The 22,007-nt window shown below is 47.0% G+C and overlaps 31 non-coding genes across 31 annotated transcripts; 3 read left to right on the plus strand and 28 right to left on the minus strand.

Moving 5' to 3' along the window:
• Window positions 1-317: 317 nt before the first annotated feature.
• Window positions 318-403, minus strand: TRNAY-GUA (transfer RNA tyrosine (anticodon GUA)). Its single transcript is given in 2 exon segments — window positions 318-353; window positions 367-403. It is a non-coding gene; the product is annotated as a tRNA-Tyr (tRNA).
• A 106-nt stretch (window positions 404-509) lies between these two features.
• Window positions 510-582, minus strand: TRNAA-AGC (transfer RNA alanine (anticodon AGC)). The gene has a single exon. It is a non-coding gene; the product is annotated as a tRNA-Ala (tRNA).
• A 1,340-nt stretch (window positions 583-1,922) lies between these two features.
• TRNAY-GUA (transfer RNA tyrosine (anticodon GUA)) lies at window positions 1,923-2,008 on the minus strand. The gene is given in 2 exon segments: window positions 1,923-1,958; window positions 1,972-2,008. It is a non-coding gene; the product is annotated as a tRNA-Tyr (tRNA).
• A 106-nt stretch (window positions 2,009-2,114) lies between these two features.
• Window positions 2,115-2,187, minus strand: TRNAA-AGC (transfer RNA alanine (anticodon AGC)). Its single transcript has one exon. It is a non-coding gene; the product is annotated as a tRNA-Ala (tRNA).
• Window positions 2,188-3,527: 1,340 nt separating this feature from the next.
• On the minus strand, window positions 3,528-3,613 carry TRNAY-GUA (transfer RNA tyrosine (anticodon GUA)). Its single transcript is given in 2 exon segments — window positions 3,528-3,563; window positions 3,577-3,613. It is a non-coding gene; the product is annotated as a tRNA-Tyr (tRNA).
• A 106-nt stretch (window positions 3,614-3,719) lies between these two features.
• TRNAA-AGC (transfer RNA alanine (anticodon AGC)) lies at window positions 3,720-3,792 on the minus strand. The gene has a single exon. It is a non-coding gene; the product is annotated as a tRNA-Ala (tRNA).
• Window positions 3,793-5,132: 1,340 nt separating this feature from the next.
• TRNAY-GUA (transfer RNA tyrosine (anticodon GUA)) lies at window positions 5,133-5,218 on the minus strand. Its single transcript is given in 2 exon segments — window positions 5,133-5,168; window positions 5,182-5,218. It is a non-coding gene; the product is annotated as a tRNA-Tyr (tRNA).
• A 106-nt stretch (window positions 5,219-5,324) lies between these two features.
• On the minus strand, window positions 5,325-5,397 carry TRNAA-AGC (transfer RNA alanine (anticodon AGC)). The gene has a single exon. It is a non-coding gene; the product is annotated as a tRNA-Ala (tRNA).
• A 1,340-nt stretch (window positions 5,398-6,737) lies between these two features.
• TRNAY-GUA (transfer RNA tyrosine (anticodon GUA)) lies at window positions 6,738-6,823 on the minus strand. The gene is given in 2 exon segments: window positions 6,738-6,773; window positions 6,787-6,823. It is a non-coding gene; the product is annotated as a tRNA-Tyr (tRNA).
• A 106-nt stretch (window positions 6,824-6,929) lies between these two features.
• Window positions 6,930-7,002, minus strand: TRNAA-AGC (transfer RNA alanine (anticodon AGC)). The gene has a single exon. It is a non-coding gene; the product is annotated as a tRNA-Ala (tRNA).
• Window positions 7,003-8,340: 1,338 nt separating this feature from the next.
• TRNAY-GUA (transfer RNA tyrosine (anticodon GUA)) lies at window positions 8,341-8,426 on the minus strand. Its single transcript is given in 2 exon segments — window positions 8,341-8,376; window positions 8,390-8,426. It is a non-coding gene; the product is annotated as a tRNA-Tyr (tRNA).
• A 106-nt stretch (window positions 8,427-8,532) lies between these two features.
• TRNAA-AGC (transfer RNA alanine (anticodon AGC)) lies at window positions 8,533-8,605 on the minus strand. Its single transcript has one exon. It is a non-coding gene; the product is annotated as a tRNA-Ala (tRNA).
• A 1,334-nt stretch (window positions 8,606-9,939) lies between these two features.
• TRNAY-GUA (transfer RNA tyrosine (anticodon GUA)) lies at window positions 9,940-10,025 on the minus strand. The gene is given in 2 exon segments: window positions 9,940-9,975; window positions 9,989-10,025. It is a non-coding gene; the product is annotated as a tRNA-Tyr (tRNA).
• A 106-nt stretch (window positions 10,026-10,131) lies between these two features.
• TRNAA-AGC (transfer RNA alanine (anticodon AGC)) lies at window positions 10,132-10,204 on the minus strand. Its single transcript has one exon. It is a non-coding gene; the product is annotated as a tRNA-Ala (tRNA).
• Window positions 10,205-11,545: 1,341 nt separating this feature from the next.
• Window positions 11,546-11,631, minus strand: TRNAY-GUA (transfer RNA tyrosine (anticodon GUA)). Its single transcript is given in 2 exon segments — window positions 11,546-11,581; window positions 11,595-11,631. It is a non-coding gene; the product is annotated as a tRNA-Tyr (tRNA).
• Window positions 11,632-11,737: 106 nt separating this feature from the next.
• Window positions 11,738-11,810, minus strand: TRNAA-AGC (transfer RNA alanine (anticodon AGC)). Its single transcript has one exon. It is a non-coding gene; the product is annotated as a tRNA-Ala (tRNA).
• A 1,334-nt stretch (window positions 11,811-13,144) lies between these two features.
• On the minus strand, window positions 13,145-13,230 carry TRNAY-GUA (transfer RNA tyrosine (anticodon GUA)). Its single transcript is given in 2 exon segments — window positions 13,145-13,180; window positions 13,194-13,230. It is a non-coding gene; the product is annotated as a tRNA-Tyr (tRNA).
• A 106-nt stretch (window positions 13,231-13,336) lies between these two features.
• TRNAA-AGC (transfer RNA alanine (anticodon AGC)) lies at window positions 13,337-13,409 on the minus strand. Its single transcript has one exon. It is a non-coding gene; the product is annotated as a tRNA-Ala (tRNA).
• A 1,334-nt stretch (window positions 13,410-14,743) lies between these two features.
• Window positions 14,744-14,829, minus strand: TRNAY-GUA (transfer RNA tyrosine (anticodon GUA)). The gene is given in 2 exon segments: window positions 14,744-14,779; window positions 14,793-14,829. It is a non-coding gene; the product is annotated as a tRNA-Tyr (tRNA).
• Window positions 14,830-14,935: 106 nt separating this feature from the next.
• On the minus strand, window positions 14,936-15,008 carry TRNAA-AGC (transfer RNA alanine (anticodon AGC)). The gene has a single exon. It is a non-coding gene; the product is annotated as a tRNA-Ala (tRNA).
• A 1,340-nt stretch (window positions 15,009-16,348) lies between these two features.
• On the minus strand, window positions 16,349-16,434 carry TRNAY-GUA (transfer RNA tyrosine (anticodon GUA)). Its single transcript is given in 2 exon segments — window positions 16,349-16,384; window positions 16,398-16,434. It is a non-coding gene; the product is annotated as a tRNA-Tyr (tRNA).
• Window positions 16,435-16,540: 106 nt separating this feature from the next.
• Window positions 16,541-16,613, minus strand: TRNAA-AGC (transfer RNA alanine (anticodon AGC)). The gene has a single exon. It is a non-coding gene; the product is annotated as a tRNA-Ala (tRNA).
• Window positions 16,614-17,452: 839 nt separating this feature from the next.
• On the plus strand, window positions 17,453-17,526 carry TRNAN-GUU (transfer RNA asparagine (anticodon GUU)). The gene has a single exon. It is a non-coding gene; the product is annotated as a tRNA-Asn (tRNA).
• A 427-nt stretch (window positions 17,527-17,953) lies between these two features.
• Window positions 17,954-18,039, minus strand: TRNAY-GUA (transfer RNA tyrosine (anticodon GUA)). The gene is given in 2 exon segments: window positions 17,954-17,989; window positions 18,003-18,039. It is a non-coding gene; the product is annotated as a tRNA-Tyr (tRNA).
• A 106-nt stretch (window positions 18,040-18,145) lies between these two features.
• On the minus strand, window positions 18,146-18,218 carry TRNAA-AGC (transfer RNA alanine (anticodon AGC)). The gene has a single exon. It is a non-coding gene; the product is annotated as a tRNA-Ala (tRNA).
• Window positions 18,219-19,057: 839 nt separating this feature from the next.
• On the plus strand, window positions 19,058-19,131 carry TRNAN-GUU (transfer RNA asparagine (anticodon GUU)). The gene has a single exon. It is a non-coding gene; the product is annotated as a tRNA-Asn (tRNA).
• Window positions 19,132-19,558: 427 nt separating this feature from the next.
• On the minus strand, window positions 19,559-19,644 carry TRNAY-GUA (transfer RNA tyrosine (anticodon GUA)). The gene is given in 2 exon segments: window positions 19,559-19,594; window positions 19,608-19,644. It is a non-coding gene; the product is annotated as a tRNA-Tyr (tRNA).
• Window positions 19,645-19,750: 106 nt separating this feature from the next.
• Window positions 19,751-19,823, minus strand: TRNAA-AGC (transfer RNA alanine (anticodon AGC)). Its single transcript has one exon. It is a non-coding gene; the product is annotated as a tRNA-Ala (tRNA).
• Window positions 19,824-20,662: 839 nt separating this feature from the next.
• Window positions 20,663-20,736, plus strand: TRNAN-GUU (transfer RNA asparagine (anticodon GUU)). Its single transcript has one exon. It is a non-coding gene; the product is annotated as a tRNA-Asn (tRNA).
• A 427-nt stretch (window positions 20,737-21,163) lies between these two features.
• TRNAY-GUA (transfer RNA tyrosine (anticodon GUA)) lies at window positions 21,164-21,249 on the minus strand. Its single transcript is given in 2 exon segments — window positions 21,164-21,199; window positions 21,213-21,249. It is a non-coding gene; the product is annotated as a tRNA-Tyr (tRNA).
• A 106-nt stretch (window positions 21,250-21,355) lies between these two features.
• TRNAA-AGC (transfer RNA alanine (anticodon AGC)) lies at window positions 21,356-21,428 on the minus strand. Its single transcript has one exon. It is a non-coding gene; the product is annotated as a tRNA-Ala (tRNA).
• Between the last annotated feature and the right edge of the window lie 579 nt (window positions 21,429-22,007).

Raw genomic sequence — 22,007 nt, forward strand, 5'->3', positions numbered from 1 at the left:
ACTCCCTAGATACTACAGAAGAGACCTTTCTAAAAGAGCTCTTTGTCGATAGAGGGAAGGAGCTTAGCCGTGTTTTCCCAGGAACCATGGTCTCTTTTGCTGGCATCGCATGTTATGGGTGGAAAAGATTCCATGTTGGTTTTCAGCTGAGCTGCTCTCCCAACAAGTAAATCTCTGTTGCTCTCTGCCTTTGTTTTGACCTCCTCGGGTACAACGGAGGAAACCTTTCTAAAAGACCTGTTGTAGATGGACAGAAGGAGCATACCTGGGCTGTGTTGACCAGGAGGATGAACCATCCGATAGAATTCACAAAAAATTCCTTCGAGCCGGAATTGAACCAGCGACCTAAGGATTGCTGATTTACTGCTACAGTCCTCCGCTCTACCAGCTGAGCTATCGAAGGCATGTTTTGCTCATGCTTGAAAGCCTCCTAGTTTTAGCTGTTGGAGCCTTGAGCATGAGGTAAAAAGAAACTCTCGACTACCATGTGAAAAAAACAAAATCAGCTTTGGAGAATGCGGGCATCGATCCCGCTACCTCTCGCATGCTAAGCGAGCGCTCTACCACTTGAGCTAATCCCCCTGGCATGGTAGACTTGCCTTTACTTTCTTCCCACACCCTGTGGTGGCTTTCACATAAAGTCAGGTGTGACGTTGCATTGTTACATGGCAACTGATTTCTAAAAGTAGATCGCTTTTTTTTTTTTTTTTTTTTTTTTTTAAGTGCGGATACCATTTTGCCATAGTAGAAGATCATCGGAGGAGTTTATAGGGTGACGGGGGGCTTATGAATACATGCACACCTCTTCCAAGCAAACCCTTTGCACATATGTGCAGAACTGAGTGGTAAGGCATGAAAAAAGCCTTAATAATTTGGAGAAGAAAGTTGCGACGCAGCAAATACGCATGCAGAGCCATTGGTCTTTTTGGCTGTGGGGCTGAAAAACACCCGGGCTATAGGAAATGCTGTGACGTGGGGAATTCTTCTTTTTCCATCAGCATGTGATGAGCAGGGATTTGGGCCTTTGGTTTATATTTTTGATCAGAAACGCGTTTGTGTTGACAGAAGAGATTTGGCGACTTCTATGAAAATGATCTCATAGCAGAGGATGGTTTCGATCCATCGACCTCTGGGTTATGGGCCCAGCACGCTTCCGCTGCGCCACTCTGCTGCTGGATGCTGCTACCTTGAGGAGAATTGTACTTATCGACTGACTTTTGAAAAGTGACTAGAAGGGAGGGTGTCTATGGGATGGAATCCGACAGCAGGATCTTATTGTCGGCAACTTGAGCTCTACTGAGCACCGGCAATTGTCTCTTTGTTTTTGCTGATTTCTTTTTGTCATATTATGTTCAAAGGTTCCCCTGAGGAACCTGCGCCTGGCCTGGCTGGGAGTTCCCGTGGAAAGGCCAGACATCTGCGTCTCTGTGGCGCAATCGGTTAGCGCGTTCGGCTGTTAACCGAAAGGTTGGTGGTTCAAGCCCACCCAGGGACGTGGGCCACTTTTGCTTGAGTAGCATGCTACGGGGGAAGAAGATTCCACGTTGGCTTTCATCTGCTCTTCCAATAAAAAGCCCTGTTGCTTGCTCGCTACCTCCCTTTTGAACTCCCTAGATACTACAGAAGAGACCTTTCTAAAAGAGCTCTTTGTCGATAGAGGGAAGGAGCTTAGCCGTGTTTTCCCAGGAACCATGGTCTCTTTTGCTGGCATCGCATGTTATGGGTGGAAAAGATTCCATGTTGGTTTTCAGCTGAGCTGCTCTCCCAACAAGTAAATCTCTGTTGCTCTCTGCCTTTGTTTTGACCTCCTCGGGTACAACGGAGGAAACCTTTCTAAAAGACCTGTTGTAGATGGACAGAAGGAGCATACCTGGGCTGTGTTGACCAGGAGGATGAACCATCCGATAGAATTCACAAAAAATTCCTTCGAGCCGGAATTGAACCAGCGACCTAAGGATTGCTGATTTACTGCTACAGTCCTCCGCTCTACCAGCTGAGCTATCGAAGGCATGTTTTGCTCATGCTTGAAAGCCTCCTAGTTTTAGCTGTTGGAGCCTTGAGCATGAGGTAAAAAGAAACTCTCGACTACCATGTGAAAAAAACAAAATCAGCTTTGGAGAATGCGGGCATCGATCCCGCTACCTCTCGCATGCTAAGCGAGCGCTCTACCACTTGAGCTAATCCCCCTGGCATGGTAGACTTGCCTTTACTTTCTTCCCACACCCTGTGGTGGCTTTCACATAAAGTCAGGTGTGACGTTGCATTGTTACATGGCAACTGATTTCTAAAAGTAGATCGCTTTTTTTTTTTTTTTTTTTTTTTTTTAAGTGCGGATACCATTTTGCCATAGTAGAAGATCATCGGAGGAGTTTATAGGGTGACGGGGGGCTTATGAATACATGCACACCTCTTCCAAGCAAACCCTTTGCACATATGTGCAGAACTGAGTGGTAAGGCATGAAAAAAGCCTTAATAATTTGGAGAAGAAAGTTGCGACGCAGCAAATACGCATGCAGAGCCATTGGTCTTTTTGGCTGTGGGGCTGAAAAACACCCGGGCTATAGGAAATGCTGTGACGTGGGGAATTCTTCTTTTTCCATCAGCATGTGATGAGCAGGGATTTGGGCCTTTGGTTTATATTTTTGATCAGAAACGCGTTTGTGTTGACAGAAGAGATTTGGCGACTTCTATGAAAATGATCTCATAGCAGAGGATGGTTTCGATCCATCGACCTCTGGGTTATGGGCCCAGCACGCTTCCGCTGCGCCACTCTGCTGCTGGATGCTGCTACCTTGAGGAGAATTGTACTTATCGACTGACTTTTGAAAAGTGACTAGAAGGGAGGGTGTCTATGGGATGGAATCCGACAGCAGGATCTTATTGTCGGCAACTTGAGCTCTACTGAGCACCGGCAATTGTCTCTTTGTTTTTGCTGATTTCTTTTTGTCATATTATGTTCAAAGGTTCCCCTGAGGAACCTGCGCCTGGCCTGGCTGGGAGTTCCCGTGGAAAGGCCAGACATCTGCGTCTCTGTGGCGCAATCGGTTAGCGCGTTCGGCTGTTAACCGAAAGGTTGGTGGTTCAAGCCCACCCAGGGACGTGGGCCACTTTTGCTTGAGTAGCATGCTACGGGGGAAGAAGATTCCACGTTGGCTTTCATCTGCTCTTCCAATAAAAAGCCCTGTTGCTTGCTCGCTACCTCCCTTTTGAACTCCCTAGATACTACAGAAGAGACCTTTCTAAAAGAGCTCTTTGTCGATAGAGGGAAGGAGCTTAGCCGTGTTTTCCCAGGAACCATGGTCTCTTTTGCTGGCATCGCATGTTATGGGTGGAAAAGATTCCATGTTGGTTTTCAGCTGAGCTGCTCTCCCAACAAGTAAATCTCTGTTGCTCTCTGCCTTTGTTTTGACCTCCTCGGGTACAACGGAGGAAACCTTTCTAAAAGACCTGTTGTAGATGGACAGAAGGAGCATACCTGGGCTGTGTTGACCAGGAGGATGAACCATCCGATAGAATTCACAAAAAATTCCTTCGAGCCGGAATTGAACCAGCGACCTAAGGATTGCTGATTTACTGCTACAGTCCTCCGCTCTACCAGCTGAGCTATCGAAGGCATGTTTTGCTCATGCTTGAAAGCCTCCTAGTTTTAGCTGTTGGAGCCTTGAGCATGAGGTAAAAAGAAACTCTCGACTACCATGTGAAAAAAACAAAATCAGCTTTGGAGAATGCGGGCATCGATCCCGCTACCTCTCGCATGCTAAGCGAGCGCTCTACCACTTGAGCTAATCCCCCTGGCATGGTAGACTTGCCTTTACTTTCTTCCCACACCCTGTGGTGGCTTTCACATAAAGTCAGGTGTGACGTTGCATTGTTACATGGCAACTGATTTCTAAAAGTAGATCGCTTTTTTTTTTTTTTTTTTTTTTTTTTAAGTGCGGATACCATTTTGCCATAGTAGAAGATCATCGGAGGAGTTTATAGGGTGACGGGGGGCTTATGAATACATGCACACCTCTTCCAAGCAAACCCTTTGCACATATGTGCAGAACTGAGTGGTAAGGCATGAAAAAAGCCTTAATAATTTGGAGAAGAAAGTTGCGACGCAGCAAATACGCATGCAGAGCCATTGGTCTTTTTGGCTGTGGGGCTGAAAAACACCCGGGCTATAGGAAATGCTGTGACGTGGGGAATTCTTCTTTTTCCATCAGCATGTGATGAGCAGGGATTTGGGCCTTTGGTTTATATTTTTGATCAGAAACGCGTTTGTGTTGACAGAAGAGATTTGGCGACTTCTATGAAAATGATCTCATAGCAGAGGATGGTTTCGATCCATCGACCTCTGGGTTATGGGCCCAGCACGCTTCCGCTGCGCCACTCTGCTGCTGGATGCTGCTACCTTGAGGAGAATTGTACTTATCGACTGACTTTTGAAAAGTGACTAGAAGGGAGGGTGTCTATGGGATGGAATCCGACAGCAGGATCTTATTGTCGGCAACTTGAGCTCTACTGAGCACCGGCAATTGTCTCTTTGTTTTTGCTGATTTCTTTTTGTCATATTATGTTCAAAGGTTCCCCTGAGGAACCTGCGCCTGGCCTGGCTGGGAGTTCCCGTGGAAAGGCCAGACATCTGCGTCTCTGTGGCGCAATCGGTTAGCGCGTTCGGCTGTTAACCGAAAGGTTGGTGGTTCAAGCCCACCCAGGGACGTGGGCCACTTTTGCTTGAGTAGCATGCTACGGGGGAAGAAGATTCCACGTTGGCTTTCATCTGCTCTTCCAATAAAAAGCCCTGTTGCTTGCTCGCTACCTCCCTTTTGAACTCCCTAGATACTACAGAAGAGACCTTTCTAAAAGAGCTCTTTGTCGATAGAGGGAAGGAGCTTAGCCGTGTTTTCCCAGGAACCATGGTCTCTTTTGCTGGCATCGCATGTTATGGGTGGAAAAGATTCCATGTTGGTTTTCAGCTGAGCTGCTCTCCCAACAAGTAAATCTCTGTTGCTCTCTGCCTTTGTTTTGACCTCCTCGGGTACAACGGAGGAAACCTTTCTAAAAGACCTGTTGTAGATGGACAGAAGGAGCATACCTGGGCTGTGTTGACCAGGAGGATGAACCATCCGATAGAATTCACAAAAAATTCCTTCGAGCCGGAATTGAACCAGCGACCTAAGGATTGCTGATTTACTGCTACAGTCCTCCGCTCTACCAGCTGAGCTATCGAAGGCATGTTTTGCTCATGCTTGAAAGCCTCCTAGTTTTAGCTGTTGGAGCCTTGAGCATGAGGTAAAAAGAAACTCTCGACTACCATGTGAAAAAAACAAAATCAGCTTTGGAGAATGCGGGCATCGATCCCGCTACCTCTCGCATGCTAAGCGAGCGCTCTACCACTTGAGCTAATCCCCCTGGCATGGTAGACTTGCCTTTACTTTCTTCCCACACCCTGTGGTGGCTTTCACATAAAGTCAGGTGTGACGTTGCATTGTTACATGGCAACTGATTTCTAAAAGTAGATCGCTTTTTTTTTTTTTTTTTTTTTTTTTTAAGTGCGGATACCATTTTGCCATAGTAGAAGATCATCGGAGGAGTTTATAGGGTGACGGGGGGCTTATGAATACATGCACACCTCTTCCAAGCAAACCCTTTGCACATATGTGCAGAACTGAGTGGTAAGGCATGAAAAAAGCCTTAATAATTTGGAGAAGAAAGTTGCGACGCAGCAAATACGCATGCAGAGCCATTGGTCTTTTTGGCTGTGGGGCTGAAAAACACCCGGGCTATAGGAAATGCTGTGACGTGGGGAATTCTTCTTTTTCCATCAGCATGTGATGAGCAGGGATTTGGGCCTTTGGTTTATATTTTTGATCAGAAACGCGTTTGTGTTGACAGAAGAGATTTGGCGACTTCTATGAAAATGATCTCATAGCAGAGGATGGTTTCGATCCATCGACCTCTGGGTTATGGGCCCAGCACGCTTCCGCTGCGCCACTCTGCTGCTGGATGCTGCTACCTTGAGGAGAATTGTACTTATCGACTGACTTTTGAAAAGTGACTAGAAGGGAGGGTGTCTATGGGATGGAATCCGACAGCAGGATCTTATTGTCGGCAACTTGAGCTCTACTGAGCACCGGCAATTGTCTCTTTGTTTTTGCTGATTTCTTTTTGTCATATTATGTTCAAAGGTTCCCCTGAGGAACCTGCGCCTGGCCTGGCTGGGAGTTCCCGTGGAAAGGCCAGACATCTGCGTCTCTGTGGCGCAATCGGTTAGCGCGTTCGGCTGTTAACCGAAAGGTTGGTGGTTCAAGCCCACCCAGGGACGTGGGCCACTTTTGCTTGAGTAGCATGCTACGGGGGAAGAAGATTCCACGTTGGCTTTCATCTGCTCTTCCAATAAAAAGCCCTGTTGCTTGCTCGCTACCTCCCTTTTGAACTCCCTAGATACTACAGAAGAGACCTTTCTAAAAGAGCTCTTTGTCGATAGAGGGAAGGAGCTTAGCCGTGTTTTCCCAGGAACCATGGTCTCTTTTGCTGGCATCGCATGTTATGGGTGGAAAAGATTCCATGTTGGTTTTCAGCTGAGCTGCTCTCCCAACAAGTAAATCTCTGTTGCTCTCTGCCTTTGTTTTGACCTCCTCGGGTACAACGGAGGAAACCTTTCTAAAAGACCTGTTGTAGATGGACAGAAGGAGCATACCTGGGCTGTGTTGACCAGGAGGATGAACCATCCGATAGAATTCACAAAAAATTCCTTCGAGCCGGAATTGAACCAGCGACCTAAGGATTGCTGATTTACTGCTACAGTCCTCCGCTCTACCAGCTGAGCTATCGAAGGCATGTTTTGCTCATGCTTGAAAGCCTCCTAGTTTTAGCTGTTGGAGCCTTGAGCATGAGGTAAAAAGAAACTCTCGACTACCATGTGAAAAAAACAAAATCAGCTTTGGAGAATGCGGGCATCGATCCCGCTACCTCTCGCATGCTAAGCGAGCGCTCTACCACTTGAGCTAATCCCCCTGGCATGGTAGACTTGCCTTTACTTTCTTCCCACACCCTGTGGTGGCTTTCACATAAAGTCAGGTGTGACGTTGCATTGTTACATGGCAACTGATTTCTAAAAGTAGATCACTTTTTTTTTTTTTTTTTTTTTTTTAAGTGCGGATACCATTTTGCCAAAGTAGAAGATCATCGGAGGAGTTTATAGGGTGACGGGGGGCTTATGAATACATGCACACCTCTTCCAAGCAAACCCTTTGCACATATGTGCAGAACTGAGTGGTAAGGCATGAAAAAAGCCTTAATAATTTGGAGAAGAAAGTTGCGACGCAGCAAATACGCATGCAGAGCCATTGGTCTTTTTGGCTGTGGGGCTGAAAAACACCCGGGCTATAGGAAATGCTGTGACGTGGGGAATTCTTCTTTTTCCATCAGCATGTGATGAGCAGGGATTTGGGCCTTTGGTTTATATTTTTGATCAGAAACGCGTTTGTGTTGACAGAAGAGATTTGGCGACTTCTATGAAAATGATCTCATAGCAGAGGATGGTTTCGATCCATCGACCTCTGGGTTATGGGCCCAGCACGCTTCCGCTGCGCCACTCTGCTGCTGGATGCTGCTACCTTGAGGAGAATTGTACTTATCGACTGACTTTTGAAAAGTGACTAGAAGGGAGGGTGTCTATGGGATGGAATCCGACAGCAGGATCTTATTGTCGGCAACTTGAGCTCTACTGAGCACCGGCAATTGTCTCTTTGTTTTTGCTGATTTCTTTTTGTCATATTATGTTCAAAGGTTCCCCTGAGGAACCTGCGCCTGGCCTGGCTGGGAGTTCCCGTGGAAAGGCCAGACATCTGCGTCTCTGTGGCGCAATCGGTTAGCGCGTTCGGCTGTTAACCGAAAGGTTGGTGGTTCAAGCCCACCCAGGGACGTGGGCCACTTTTGCTTGAGTAGCATGCTACGGGGGAAGAAGATTCCACGTTGGCTTTCATCTGCTCTTCCAATAAAAAGCCCTGTTGCTTGCTCGCTACCTCCCTTTTGAACTCCCTAGATACTACAGAAGAGACCTTTCTAAAAGAGCTCTTTGTCGATAGAGGGAAGGAGCTTAGCCGTGTTTTCCCAGGAACCATGGTCTCTTTTGCTGGCATCGCATGTTATGGGTGGAAAAGATTCCATGTTGGTTTTCAGCTGAGCTGCTCTCCCAACAAGTAAATCTCTGTTGCTCTCTGCCTTTGTTTTGACCTCCTCGGGTACAACGGAGGAAACCTTTCTAAAAGACCTGTTGTAGATGGACAGAAGGAGCATACCTGGGCTGTGTTGACCAGGAGGATGAACCATCCGATAGAATTCACAAAAAATTCCTTCGAGCCGGAATTGAACCAGCGACCTAAGGATTGCTGATTTACTGCTACAGTCCTCCGCTCTACCAGCTGAGCTATCGAAGGCATGTTTTGCTCATGCTTGAAAGCCTCCTAGCTTTAGCTGTTGGAGCCTTGAGCATGAGGTAAAAAGAAACTCTCTACTACCATGTGAAAAAAACAAAATCAGCTTTGGAGAATGCGGGCATCGATCCCGCTACCTCTCGCATGCTAAGCGAGCGCTCTACCACTTGAGCTAATCCCCCTGGCATGGTAGACTTGCCTTTACTTTCTTCCCACACCCTGTGGTGGCTTTCACATAAAGTCAGGTGTGACGTTGCATTGTTACATGGCAACTGATTTCTAAAAGTAGATCGCTTTTTTTTTTTTTTTTTTTTAAGTGCGGATACCATTTTGCCATAGTAGAAGATCATCGGAGGAGTTTATAGGGTGACGGGGGGCTTATGAATACATGCACACCTCTTCCAAGCAAACCCTTTGCACATATGTGCAGAACTGAGTGGTAAGGCATGAAAAAAGCCTTAATAATTTGGAGAAGAAAGTTGCGACGCAGCAAATACGCATGCAGAGCCATTGGTCTTTTTGGCTGTGGGGCTGAAAAACACCCGGGCTATAGGAAATGCTGTGACGTGGGGAATTCTTCTTTTTCCATCAGCATGTGATGAGCAGGGATTTGGGCCTTTGGTTTATATTTTTGATCAGAAACGCGTTTGTGTTGACAGAAGAGATTTGGCGACTTCTATGAAAATGATCTCATAGCAGAGGATGGTTTCGATCCATCGACCTCTGGGTTATGGGCCCAGCACGCTTCCGCTGCGCCACTCTGCTGCTGGATGCTGCTACCTTGAGGAGAATTGTACTTATCGACTGACTTTTGAAAAGTGACTAGAAGGGAGGGTGTCTATGGGATGGAATCCGACAGCAGGATCTTATTGTCGGCAACTTGAGCTCTACTGAGCACCGGCAATTGTCTCTTTGTTTTTGCTGATTTCTTTTTGTCATATTATGTTCAAAGGTTCCCCTGAGGAACCTGCGCCTGGCCTGGCTGGGAGTTCCCGTGGAAAGGCCAGACATCTGCGTCTCTGTGGCGCAATCGGTTAGCGCGTTCGGCTGTTAACCGAAAGGTTGGTGGTTCAAGCCCACCCAGGGACGTGGGCCACTTTTGCTTGAGTAGCATGCTACGGGGGAAGAAGATTCCACGTTGGCTTTCATCTGCTCTTCCAATAAAAAGCCCTGTTGCTTGCTCGCTACCTCCCTTTTGAACTCCCTAGATACTACAGAAGAGACCTTTCTAAAAGAGCTCTTTGTCGATAGAGGGAAGGAGCTTAGCCGTGTTTTCCCAGGAACCATGGTCTCTTTTGCTGGCATCGCATGTTATGGGTGGAAAAGATTCCATGTTGGTTTTCAGCTGAGCTGCTCTCCCAACAAGTAAATCTCTGTTGCTCTCTGCCTTTGTTTTGACCTCCTCGGGTACAACGGAGGAAACCTTTCTAAAAGACCTGTTGTAGATGGACAGAAGGAGCATACCTGGGCTGTGTTGACCAGGAGGATGAACCATCCGATAGAATTCACAAAAAATTCCTTCGAGCCGGAATTGAACCAGCGACCTAAGGATTGCTGATTTACTGCTACAGTCCTCCGCTCTACCAGCTGAGCTATCGAAGGCATGTTTTGCTCATGCTTGAAAGCCTCCTAGTTTTAGCTGTTGGAGCCTTGAGCATGAGGTAAAAAGAAACTCTCGACTACCATGTGAAAAAAACAAAATCAGCTTTGGAGAATGCGGGCATCGATCCCGCTACCTCTCGCATGCTAAGCGAGCGCTCTACCACTTGAGCTAATCCCCCTGGCATGGTAGACTTGCCTTTACTTTCTTCCCACACCCTGTGGTGGCTTTCACATAAAGTCAGGTGTGACGTTGCATTGTTACATGGCAACTGATTTCTAAAAGTAGATCGCTTTTTTTTTTTTTTTTTTTTTTTTTTTAAGTGCGGATACCATTTTGCCATAGTAGAAGATCATCGGAGGAGTTTATAGGGTGACGGGGGGCTTATGAATACATGCACACCTCTTCCAAGCAAACCCTTTGCACATATGTGCAGAACTGAGTGGTAAGGCATGAAAAAAGCCTTAATAATTTGGAGAAGAAAGTTGCGACGCAGCAAATACGCATGCAGAGCCATTGGTCTTTTTGGCTGTGGGGCTGAAAAACACCCGGGCTATAGGAAATGCTGTGACGTGGGGAATTCTTCTTTTTCCATCAGCATGTGATGAGCAGGGATTTGGGCCTTTGGTTTATATTTTTGATCAGAAACGCGTTTGTGTTGACAGAAGAGATTTGGCGACTTCTATGAAAATGATCTCATAGCAGAGGATGGTTTCGATCCATCGACCTCTGGGTTATGGGCCCAGCACGCTTCCGCTGCGCCACTCTGCTGCTGGATGCTGCTACCTTGAGGAGAATTGTACTTATCGACTGACTTTTGAAAAGTGACTAGAAGGGAGGGTGTCTATGGGATGGAATCCGACAGCAGGATCTTATTGTCGGCAACTTGAGCTCTACTGAGCACCGGCAATTGTCTCTTTGTTTTTGCTGATTTCTTTTTGTCATATTATGTTCAAAGGTTCCCCTGAGGAACCTGCGCCTGGCCTGGCTGGGAGTTCCCGTGGAAAGGCCAGACATCTGCGTCTCTGTGGCGCAATCGGTTAGCGCGTTCGGCTGTTAACCGAAAGGTTGGTGGTTCAAGCCCACCCAGGGACGTGGGCCACTTTTGCTTGAGTAGCATGCTACGGGGGAAGAAGATTCCACGTTGGCTTTCATCTGCTCTTCCAATAAAAAGCCCTGTTGCTTGCTCGCTACCTCCCTTTTGAACTCCCTAGATACTACAGAAGAGACCTTTCTAAAAGAGCTCTTTGTCGATAGAGGGAAGGAGCTTAGCCGTGTTTTCCCAGGAACCATGGTCTCTTTTGCTGGCATCGCATGTTATGGGTGGAAAAGATTCCATGTTGGTTTTCAGCTGAGCTGCTCTCCCAACAAGTAAATCTCTGTTGCTCTCTGCCTTTGTTTTGACCTCCTCGGGTACAACGGAGGAAACCTTTCTAAAAGACCTGTTGTAGATGGACAGAAGGAGCATACCTGGGCTGTGTTGACCAGGAGGATGAACCATCCGATAGAATTCACAAAAAATTCCTTCGAGCCGGAATTGAACCAGCGACCTAAGGATTGCTGATTTACTGCTACAGTCCTCCGCTCTACCAGCTGAGCTATCGAAGGCATGTTTTGCTCATGCTTGAAAGCCTCCTAGTTTTAGCTGTTGGAGCCTTGAGCATGAGGTAAAAAGAAACTCTCGACTACCATGTGAAAAAAACAAAATCAGCTTTGGAGAATGCGGGCATCGATCCCGCTACCTCTCGCATGCTAAGCGAGCGCTCTACCACTTGAGCTAATCCCCCTGGCATGGTAGACTTGCCTTTACTTTCTTCCCACACCCTGTGGTGGCTTTCACATAAAGTCAGGTGTGACGTTGCATTGTTACATGGCAACTGATTTCTAAAAGTAGATCGCTTTTTTTTTTTTTTTTTTTTAAGTGCGGATACCATTTTGCCATAGTAGAAGATCATCGGAGGAGTTTATAGGGTGACGGGGGGCTTATGAATACATGCACACCTCTTCCAAGCAAACCCTTTGCACATATGTGCAGAACTGAGTGGTAAGGCATGAAAAAAGCCTTAATAATTTGGAGAAGAAAGTTGCGACGCAGCAAATACGCATGCAGAGCCATTGGTCTTTTTGGCTGTGGGGCTGAAAAACACCCGGGCTATAGGAAATGCTGTGACGTGGGGAATTCTTCTTTTTCCATCAGCATGTGATGAGCAGGGATTTGGGCCTTTGGTTTATATTTTTGATCAGAAACGCGTTTGTGTTGACAGAAGAGATTTGGCGACTTCTATGAAAATGATCTCATAGCAGAGGATGGTTTCGATCCATCGACCTCTGGGTTATGGGCCCAGCACGCTTCCGCTGCGCCACTCTGCTGCTGGATGCTGCTACCTTGAGGAGAATTGTACTTATCGACTGACTTTTGAAAAGTGACTAGAAGGGAGGGTGTCTATGGGATGGAATCCGACAGCAGGATCTTATTGTCGGCAACTTGAGCTCTACTGAGCACCGGCAATTGTCTCTTTGTTTTTGCTGATTTCTTTTTGTCATATTATGTTCAAAGGTTCCCCTGAGGAACCTGCGCCTGGCCTGGCTGGGAGTTCCCGTGGAAAGGCCAGACATCTGCGTCTCTGTGGCGCAATCGGTTAGCGCGTTCGGCTGTTAACCGAAAGGTTGGTGGTTCAAGCCCACCCAGGGACGTGGGCCACTTTTGCTTGAGTAGCATGCTACGGGGGAAGAAGATTCCACGTTGGCTTTCATCTGCTCTTCCAATAAAAAGCCCTGTTGCTTGCTCGCTACCTCCCTTTTGAACTCCCTAGATACTACAGAAGAGACCTTTCTAAAAGAGCTCTTTGTCGATAGAGGGAAGGAGCTTAGCCGTGTTTTCCCAGGAACCATGGTCTCTTTTGCTGGCATCGCATGTTATGGGTGGAAAAGATTCCATGTTGGTTTTCAGCTGAGCTGCTCTCCCAACAAGTAAATCTCTGTTGCTCTCTGCCTTTGTTTTGACCTCCTCGGGTACAACGGAGGAAACCTTTCTAAAAGACCTGTTGTAGATGGACAGAAGGAGCATACCTGGGCTGTGTTGACCAGGAGGATGAACCATCCGATAGAATTCACAAAAAATTCCTTCGAGCCGGAATTGAACCAGCGACCTAAGGATTGCTGATTTACTGCTACAGTCCTCCGCTCTACCAGCTGAGCTATCGAAGGCATGTTTTGCTCATGCTTGAAAGCCTCCTAGTTTTAGCTGTTGGAGCCTTGAGCATGAGGTAAAAAGAAACTCTCGACTACCATGTGAAAAAAACAAAATCAGCTTTGGAGAATGCGGGCATCGATCCCGCTACCTCTCGCATGCTAAGCGAGCGCTCTACCACTTGAGCTAATCCCCCTGGCATGGTAGACTTGCCTTTACTTTCTTCCCACACCCTGTGGTGGCTTTCACATAAAGTCAGGTGTGACGTTGCATTGTTACATGGCAACTGATTTCTAAAAGTAGATCGCTTTTTTTTTTTTTTTTTTTTAAGTGCGGATACCATTTTGCCATAGTAGAAGATCATCGGAGGAGTTTATAGGGTGACGGGGGGCTTATGAATACATGCACACCTCTTCCAAGCAAACCCTTTGCACATATGTGCAGAACTGAGTGGTAAGGCATGAAAAAAGCCTTAATAATTTGGAGAAGAAAGTTGCGACGCAGCAAATACGCATGCAGAGCCATTGGTCTTTTTGGCTGTGGGGCTGAAAAACACCCGGGCTATAGGAAATGCTGTGACGTGGGGAATTCTTCTTTTTCCATCAGCATGTGATGAGCAGGGATTTGGGCCTTTGGTTTATATTTTTGATCAGAAACGCGTTTGTGTTGACAGAAGAGATTTGGCGACTTCTATGAAAATGATCTCATAGCAGAGGATGGTTTCGATCCATCGACCTCTGGGTTATGGGCCCAGCACGCTTCCGCTGCGCCACTCTGCTGCTGGATGCTGCTACCTTGAGGAGAATTGTACTTATCGACTGACTTTTGAAAAGTGACTAGAAGGGAGGGTGTCTATGGGATGGAATCCGACAGCAGGATCTTATTGTCGGCAACTTGAGCTCTACTGAGCACCGGCAATTGTCTCTTTGTTTTTGCTGATTTCTTTTTGTCATATTATGTTCAAAGGTTCCCCTGAGGAACCTGCGCCTGGCCTGGCTGGGAGTTCCCGTGGAAAGGCCAGACATCTGCGTCTCTGTGGCGCAATCGGTTAGCGCGTTCGGCTGTTAACCGAAAGGTTGGTGGTTCAAGCCCACCCAGGGACGTGGGCCACTTTTGCTTGAGTAGCATGCTACGGGGGAAGAAGATTCCACGTTGGCTTTCATCTGCTCTTCCAATAAAAAGCCCTGTTGCTTGCTCGCTACCTCCCTTTTGAACTCCCTAGATACTACAGAAGAGACCTTTCTAAAAGAGCTCTTTGTCGATAGAGGGAAGGAGCTTAGCCGTGTTTTCCCAGGAACCATGGTCTCTTTTGCTGGCATCGCATGTTATGGGTGGAAAAGATTCCATGTTGGTTTTCAGCTGAGCTGCTCTCCCAACAAGTAAATCTCTGTTGCTCTCTGCCTTTGTTTTGACCTCCTCGGGTACAACGGAGGAAACCTTTCTAAAAGACCTGTTGTAGATGGACAGAAGGAGCATACCTGGGCTGTGTTGACCAGGAGGATGAACCATCCGATAGAATTCACAAAAAATTCCTTCGAGCCGGAATTGAACCAGCGACCTAAGGATTGCTGATTTACTGCTACAGTCCTCCGCTCTACCAGCTGAGCTATCGAAGGCATGTTTTGCTCATGCTTGAAAGCCTCCTAGTTTTAGCTGTTGGAGCCTTGAGCATGAGGTAAAAAGAAACTCTCGACTACCATGTGAAAAAAACAAAATCAGCTTTGGAGAATGCGGGCATCGATCCCGCTACCTCTCGCATGCTAAGCGAGCGCTCTACCACTTGAGCTAATCCCCCTGGCATGGTAGACTTGCCTTTACTTTCTTCCCACACCCTGTGGTGGCTTTCACATAAAGTCAGGTGTGACGTTGCATTGTTACATGGCAACTGATTTCTAAAAGTAGATCGCTTTTTTTTTTTTTTTTTTTTTTTTTTAAGTGCGGATACCATTTTGCCATAGTAGAAGATCATCGGAGGAGTTTATAGGGTGACGGGGGGCTTATGAATACATGCACACCTCTTCCAAGCAAACCCTTTGCACATATGTGCAGAACTGAGTGGTAAGGCATGAAAAAAGCCTTAATAATTTGGAGAAGAAAGTTGCGACGCAGCAAATACGCATGCAGAGCCATTGGTCTTTTTGGCTGTGGGGCTGAAAAACACCCGGGCTATAGGAAATGCTGTGACGTGGGGAATTCTTCTTTTTCCATCAGCATGTGATGAGCAGGGATTTGGGCCTTTGGTTTATATTTTTGATCAGAAACGCGTTTGTGTTGACAGAAGAGATTTGGCGACTTCTATGAAAATGATCTCATAGCAGAGGATGGTTTCGATCCATCGACCTCTGGGTTATGGGCCCAGCACGCTTCCGCTGCGCCACTCTGCTGCTGGATGCTGCTACCTTGAGGAGAATTGTACTTATCGACTGACTTTTGAAAAGTGACTAGAAGGGAGGGTGTCTATGGGATGGAATCCGACAGCAGGATCTTATTGTCGGCAACTTGAGCTCTACTGAGCACCGGCAATTGTCTCTTTGTTTTTGCTGATTTCTTTTTGTCATATTATGTTCAAAGGTTCCCCTGAGGAACCTGCGCCTGGCCTGGCTGGGAGTTCCCGTGGAAAGGCCAGACATCTGCGTCTCTGTGGCGCAATCGGTTAGCGCGTTCGGCTGTTAACCGAAAGGTTGGTGGTTCAAGACCACCCAGGGACGTGGGCCACTTTTGCTTGAGTAGCATGCTACGGGGGAAGAAGATTCCACGTTGGCTTTCATCTGCTCTTCCAATAAAAAGCCCTGTTGCTTGCTCGCTACCTCCCTTTTGAACTCCCTAGATACTACAGAAGAGACCTTTCTAAAAGAGCTCTTTGTCGATAGAGGGAAGGAGCTTAGCCGTGTTTTCCCAGGAACCATGGTCTCTTTTGCTGGCATCGCATGTTATGGGTGGAAAAGATTCCATGTTGGTTTTCAGCTGAGCTGCTCTCCCAACAAGTAAATCTCTGTTGCTCTCTGCCTTTGTTTTGACCTCCTCGGGTACAACGGAGGAAACCTTTCTAAAAGACCTGTTGTAGATGGACAGAAGGAGCATACCTGGGCTGTGTTGACCAGGAGGATGAACCATCCGATAGAATTCACAAAAAATTCCTTCGAGCCGGAATTGAACCAGCGACCTAAGGATTGCTGATTTACTGCTACAGTCCTCCGCTCTACCAGCTGAGCTATCGAAGGCATGTTTTGCTCATGCTTGAAAGCCTCCTAGTTTTAGCTGTTGGAGCCTTGAGCATGAGGTAAAAAGAAACTCTCGACTACCATGTGAAAAAAACAAAATCAGCTTTGGAGAATGCGGGCATCGATCCCGCTACCTCTCGCATGCTAAGCGAGCGCTCTACCACTTGAGCTAATCCCCCTGGCATGGTAGACTTGCCTTTACTTTCTTCCCACACCCTGTGGTGGCTTTCACATAAAGTCAGGTGTGACGTTGCATTGTTACATGGCAACTGATTTCTAAAAGTAGATCGCTTTTTTTTTTTTTTTTTTTTTTTTTTAAGTGCGGATACCATTTTGCCATAGTAGAAGATCATCGGAGGAGTTTATAGGGTGACGGGGGGCTTATGAATACATGCACACCTCTTCCAAGCAAACCCTTTGCACATATGTGCAGAACTGAGTGGTAAGGCATGAAAAAAGCCTTAATAATTTGGAGAAGAAAGTTGCGACGCAGCAAATACGCATGCAGAGCCATTGGTCTTTTTGGCTGTGGGGCTGAAAAACACCCGGGCTATAGGAAATGCTGTGACGTGGGGAATTCTTCTTTTTCCATCAGCATGTGATGAGCAGGGATTTGGGCCTTTGGTTTATATTTTTGATCAGAAACGCGTTTGTGTTGACAGAAGAGATTTGGCGACTTCTATGAAAATGATCTCATAGCAGAGGATGGTTTCGATCCATCGACCTCTGGGTTATGGGCCCAGCACGCTTCCGCTGCGCCACTCTGCTGCTGGATGCTGCTACCTTGAGGAGAATTGTACTTATCGACTGACTTTTGAAAAGTGACTAGAAGGGAGGGTGTCTATGGGATGGAATCCGACAGCAGGATCTTATTGTCGGCAACTTGAGCTCTACTGAGCACCGGCAATTGTCTCTTTGTTTTTGCTGATTTCTTTTTGTCATATTATGTTCAAAGGTTCCCCTGAGGAACCTGCGCCTGGCCTGGCTGGGAGTTCCCGTGGAAAGGCCAGACATCTGCGTCTCTGTGGCGCAATCGGTTAGCGCGTTCGGCTGTTAACCGAAAGGTTGGTGGTTCAAGCCCACCCAGGGACGTGGGCCACTTTTGCTTGAGTAGCATGCTACGGGGGAAGAAGATTCCACGTTGGCTTTCATCTGCTCTTCCAATAAAAAGCCCTGTTGCTTGCTCGCTACCTCCCTTTTGAACTCCCTAGATACTACAGAAGAGACCTTTCTAAAAGAGCTCTTTGTCGATAGAGGGAAGGAGCTTAGCCGTGTTTTCCCAGGAACCATGGTCTCTTTTGCTGGCATCGCATGTTATGGGTGGAAAAGATTCCATGTTGGTTTTCAGCTGAGCTGCTCTCCCAACAAGTAAATCTCTGTTGCTCTCTGCCTTTGTTTTGACCTCCTCGGGTACAACGGAGGAAACCTTTCTAAAAGACCTGTTGTAGATGGACAGAAGGAGCATACCTGGGCTGTGTTGACCAGGAGGATGAACCATCCGATAGAATTCACAAAAAATTCCTTCGAGCCGGAATTGAACCAGCGACCTAAGGATTGCTGATTTACTGCTACAGTCCTCCGCTCTACCAGCTGAGCTATCGAAGGCATGTTTTGCTCATGCTTGAAAGCCTCCTAGTTTTAGCTGTTGGAGCCTTGAGCATGAGGTAAAAAGAAACTCTCGACTACCATGTGAAAAAAACAAAATCAGCTTTGGAGAATGCGGGCATCGATCCCGCTACCTCTCGCATGCTAAGCGAGCGCTCTACCACTTGAGCTAATCCCCCTGGCATGGTAGACTTGCCTTTACTTTCTTCCCACACCCTGTGGTGGCTTTCACATAAAGTCAGGTGTGACGTTGCATTGTTACATGGCAACTGATTTCTAAAAGTAGATCGCTTTTTTTTTTTTTTTTTTTTTTTTTTAAGTGCGGATACCATTTTGCCATAGTAGAAGATCATCGGAGGAGTTTATAGGGTGACGGGGGGCTTATGAATACATGCACACCTCTTCCAAGCAAACCCTTTGCACATATGTGCAGAACTGAGTGGTAAGGCATGAAAAAAGCCTTAATAATTTGGAGAAGAAAGTTGCGACGCAGCAAATACGCATGCAGAGCCATTGGTCTTTTTGGCTGTGGGGCTGAAAAACACCCGGGCTATAGGAAATGCTGTGACGTGGGGAATTCTTCTTTTTCCATCAGCATGTGATGAGCAGGGATTTGGGCCTTTGGTTTATATTTTTGATCAGAAACGCGTTTGTGTTGACAGAAGAGATTTGGCGACTTCTATGAAAATGATCTCATAGCAGAGGATGGTTTCGATCCATCGACCTCTGGGTTATGGGCCCAGCACGCTTCCGCTGCGCCACTCTGCTGCTGGATGCTGCTACCTTGAGGAGAATTGTACTTATCGACTGACTTTTGAAAAGTGACTAGAAGGGAGGGTGTCTATGGGATGGAATCCGACAGCAGGATCTTATTGTCGGCAACTTGAGCTCTACTGAGCACCGGCAATTGTCTCTTTGTTTTTGCTGATTTCTTTTTGTCATATTATGTTCAAAGGTTCCCCTGAGGAACCTGCGCCTGGCCTGGCTGGGAGTTCCCGTGGAAAGGCCAGACATCTGCGTCTCTGTGGCGCAATCGGTTAGCGCGTTCGGCTGTTAACCGAAAGGTTGGTGGTTCAAGCCCACCCAGGGACGTGGGCCACTTTTGCTTGAGTAGCATGCTACGGGGGAAGAAGATTCCACGTTGGCTTTCATCTGCTCTTCCAATAAAAAGCCCTGTTGCTTGCTCGCTACCTCCCTTTTGAACTCCCTAGATACTACAGAAGAGACCTTTCTAAAAGAGCTCTTTGTCGATAGAGGGAAGGAGCTTAGCCGTGTTTTCCCAGGAACCATGGTCTCTTTTGCTGGCATCGCATGTTATGGGTGGAAAAGATTCCATGTTGGTTTTCAGCTGAGCTGCTCTCCCAACAAGTAAATCTCTGTTGCTCTCTGCCTTTGTTTTGACCTCCTCGGGTACAACGGAGGAAACCTTTCTAAAAGACCTGTTGTAGATGGACAGAAGGAGCATACCTGGGCTGTGTTGACCAGGAGGATGAACCATCCGATAGAATTCACAAAAAATTCCTTCGAGCCGGAATTGAACCAGCGACCTAAGGATTGCTGATTTACTGCTACAGTCCTCCGCTCTACCAGCTGAGCTATCGAAGGCATGTTTTGCTCATGCTTGAAAGCCTCCTAGTTTTAGCTGTTGGAGCCTTGAGCATGAGGTAAAAAGAAACTCTCGACTACCATGTGAAAAAAACAAAATCAGCTTTGGAGAATGCGGGCATCGATCCCGCTACCTCTCGCATGCTAAGCGAGCGCTCTACCACTTGAGCTAATCCCCCTGGCATGGTAGACTTGCCTTTACTTTCTTCCCACACCCTGTGGTGGCTTTCACATAAAGTCAGGTGTGACGTTGCATTGTTACATGGCAACTGATTTCTAAAAGTAGATCGCTTTTTTTTTTTTTTTTTTTTTTTTTTAAGTGCGGATACCATTTTGCCATAGTAGAAGATCATCGGAGGAGTTTATAGGGTGACGGGGGGCTTATGAATACATGCACACCTCTTCCAAGCAAACCCTTTGCACATATGTGCAGAACTGAGTGGTAAGGCATGAAAAAAGCCTTAATAATTTGGAGAAGAAAGTTGCGACGCAGCAAATACGCATGCAGAGCCATTGGTCTTTTTGGCTGTGGGGCTGAAAAACACCCGGGCTATAGGAAATGCTGTGACGTGGGGAATTCTTCTTTTTCCATCAGCATGTGATGAGCAGGGATTTGGGCCTTTGGTTTATATTTTTGATCAGAAACGCGTTTGTGTTGACAGAAGAGACTTGGCGACTTCTATGAAAATGATCTCATAGCAGAGGATGGTTTCGATCCATCGACCTCTGGGTTATGGGCCCAGCACGCTTCCGCTGCGCCACTCTGCTGCTGGATGCTGCTACCTTGAGGAGAATTGTACTTATCGACTGACTTTTGAAAAGTGACTAGAAGGGAGGGTGTCTATGGGATGGAATCCGACAGCAGGATCTTATTGTCGGCAACTTGAGCTCTACTGAGCACCGGCAATTGTCTCTTTGTTTTTGCTGATTTCTTTTTGTCATATTATGTTCAAAGGTTCCCCTGAGGAACCTGCGCCTGGCCTGGCTGGGAGTTCCCGTGGAAAGGCCAGACATCTGCGTCTCTGTGGCGCAATCGGTTAGCGCGTTCGGCTGTTAACCGAAAGGTTGGTGGTTCAAGCCCACCCAGGGACGTGGGCCACTTTTGCTTGAGTAGCATGCTACGGGGGAAGAAGATTCCACGTTGGCTTTCATCTGCTCTTCCAATAAAAAGCCCTGTTGCTTGCTCGCTACCTCCCTTTTGAACTCCCTAGATACTACAGAAGAGACCTTTCTAAAAGAGCTCTTTGTCGATAGAGGGAAGGAGCTTAGCCGTGTTTTCCCAGGAACCATGGTCTCTTTTGCTGGCATCGCATGTTATGGGTGGAAAAGATTCCATGTTGGTTTTCAGCTGAGCTGCTCTCCCAACAAGTAAATCTCTGTTGCTCTCTGCCTTTGTTTTGACCTCCTCGGGTACAACGGAGGAAACCTTTCTAAAAGACCTGTTGTAGATGGACAGAAGGAGCATACCTGGGCTGTGTTGACCAGGAGGATGAACCATCCGATAGAATTCACAAAAAATTCCTTCGAGCCGGAATTGAACCAGCGACCTAAGGATTGCTGATTTACTGCTACAGTCCTCCGCTCTACCAGCTGAGCTATCGAAGGCATGTTTTGCTCATGCTTGAAAGCCTCCTAGTTTTAGCTGTTGGAGCCTTGAGCATGAGGTAAAAAGAAACTCTCGACTACCATGTGAAAAAAACAAAATCAGCTTTGGAGAATGCGGGCATCGATCCCGCTACCTCTCGCATGCTAAGCGAGCGCTCTACCACTTGAGCTAATCCCCCTGGCATGGTAGACTTGCCTTTACTTTCTTCCCACACCCTGTGGTGGCTTTCACATAAAGTCAGGTGTGACGTTGCATTGTTACATGGCAACTGATTTCTAAAAGTAGATCGCTTTTTTTTTTTTTTTTTTTTAAGTGCGGATACCATTTTGCCATAGTAGAAGATCATCGGAGGAGTTTATAGGGTGACGGGGGGCTTATGAATACATGCACACCTCTTCCAAGCAAACCCTTTGCACATATGTGCAGAACTGAGTGGTAAGGCATGAAAAAAGCCTTAATAATTTGGAGAAGAAAGTTGCGACGCAGCAAATACGCATGCAGAGCCATTGGTCTTTTTGGCTGTGGGGCTGAAAAACACCCGGGCTATAGGAAATGCTGTGACGTGGGGAATTCTTCTTTTTCCATCAGCATGTGATGAGCAGGGATTTGGGCCTTTGGTTTATATTTTTGATCAGAAACGCGTTTGTGTTGACAGAAGAGATTTGGCGACTTCTATGAAAATGATCTCATAGCAGAGGATGGTTTCGATCCATCGACCTCTGGGTTATGGGCCCAGCACGCTTCCGCTGCGCCACTC

The sequence above is a fragment of the Anomaloglossus baeobatrachus genome, chromosome 3 (genome assembly GCF_048569485.1).
Source record: "Anomaloglossus baeobatrachus isolate aAnoBae1 chromosome 3, aAnoBae1.hap1, whole genome shotgun sequence".
In the NCBI taxonomy this organism is placed as follows: domain Eukaryota; kingdom Metazoa; phylum Chordata; class Amphibia; order Anura; family Aromobatidae; genus Anomaloglossus; species Anomaloglossus baeobatrachus.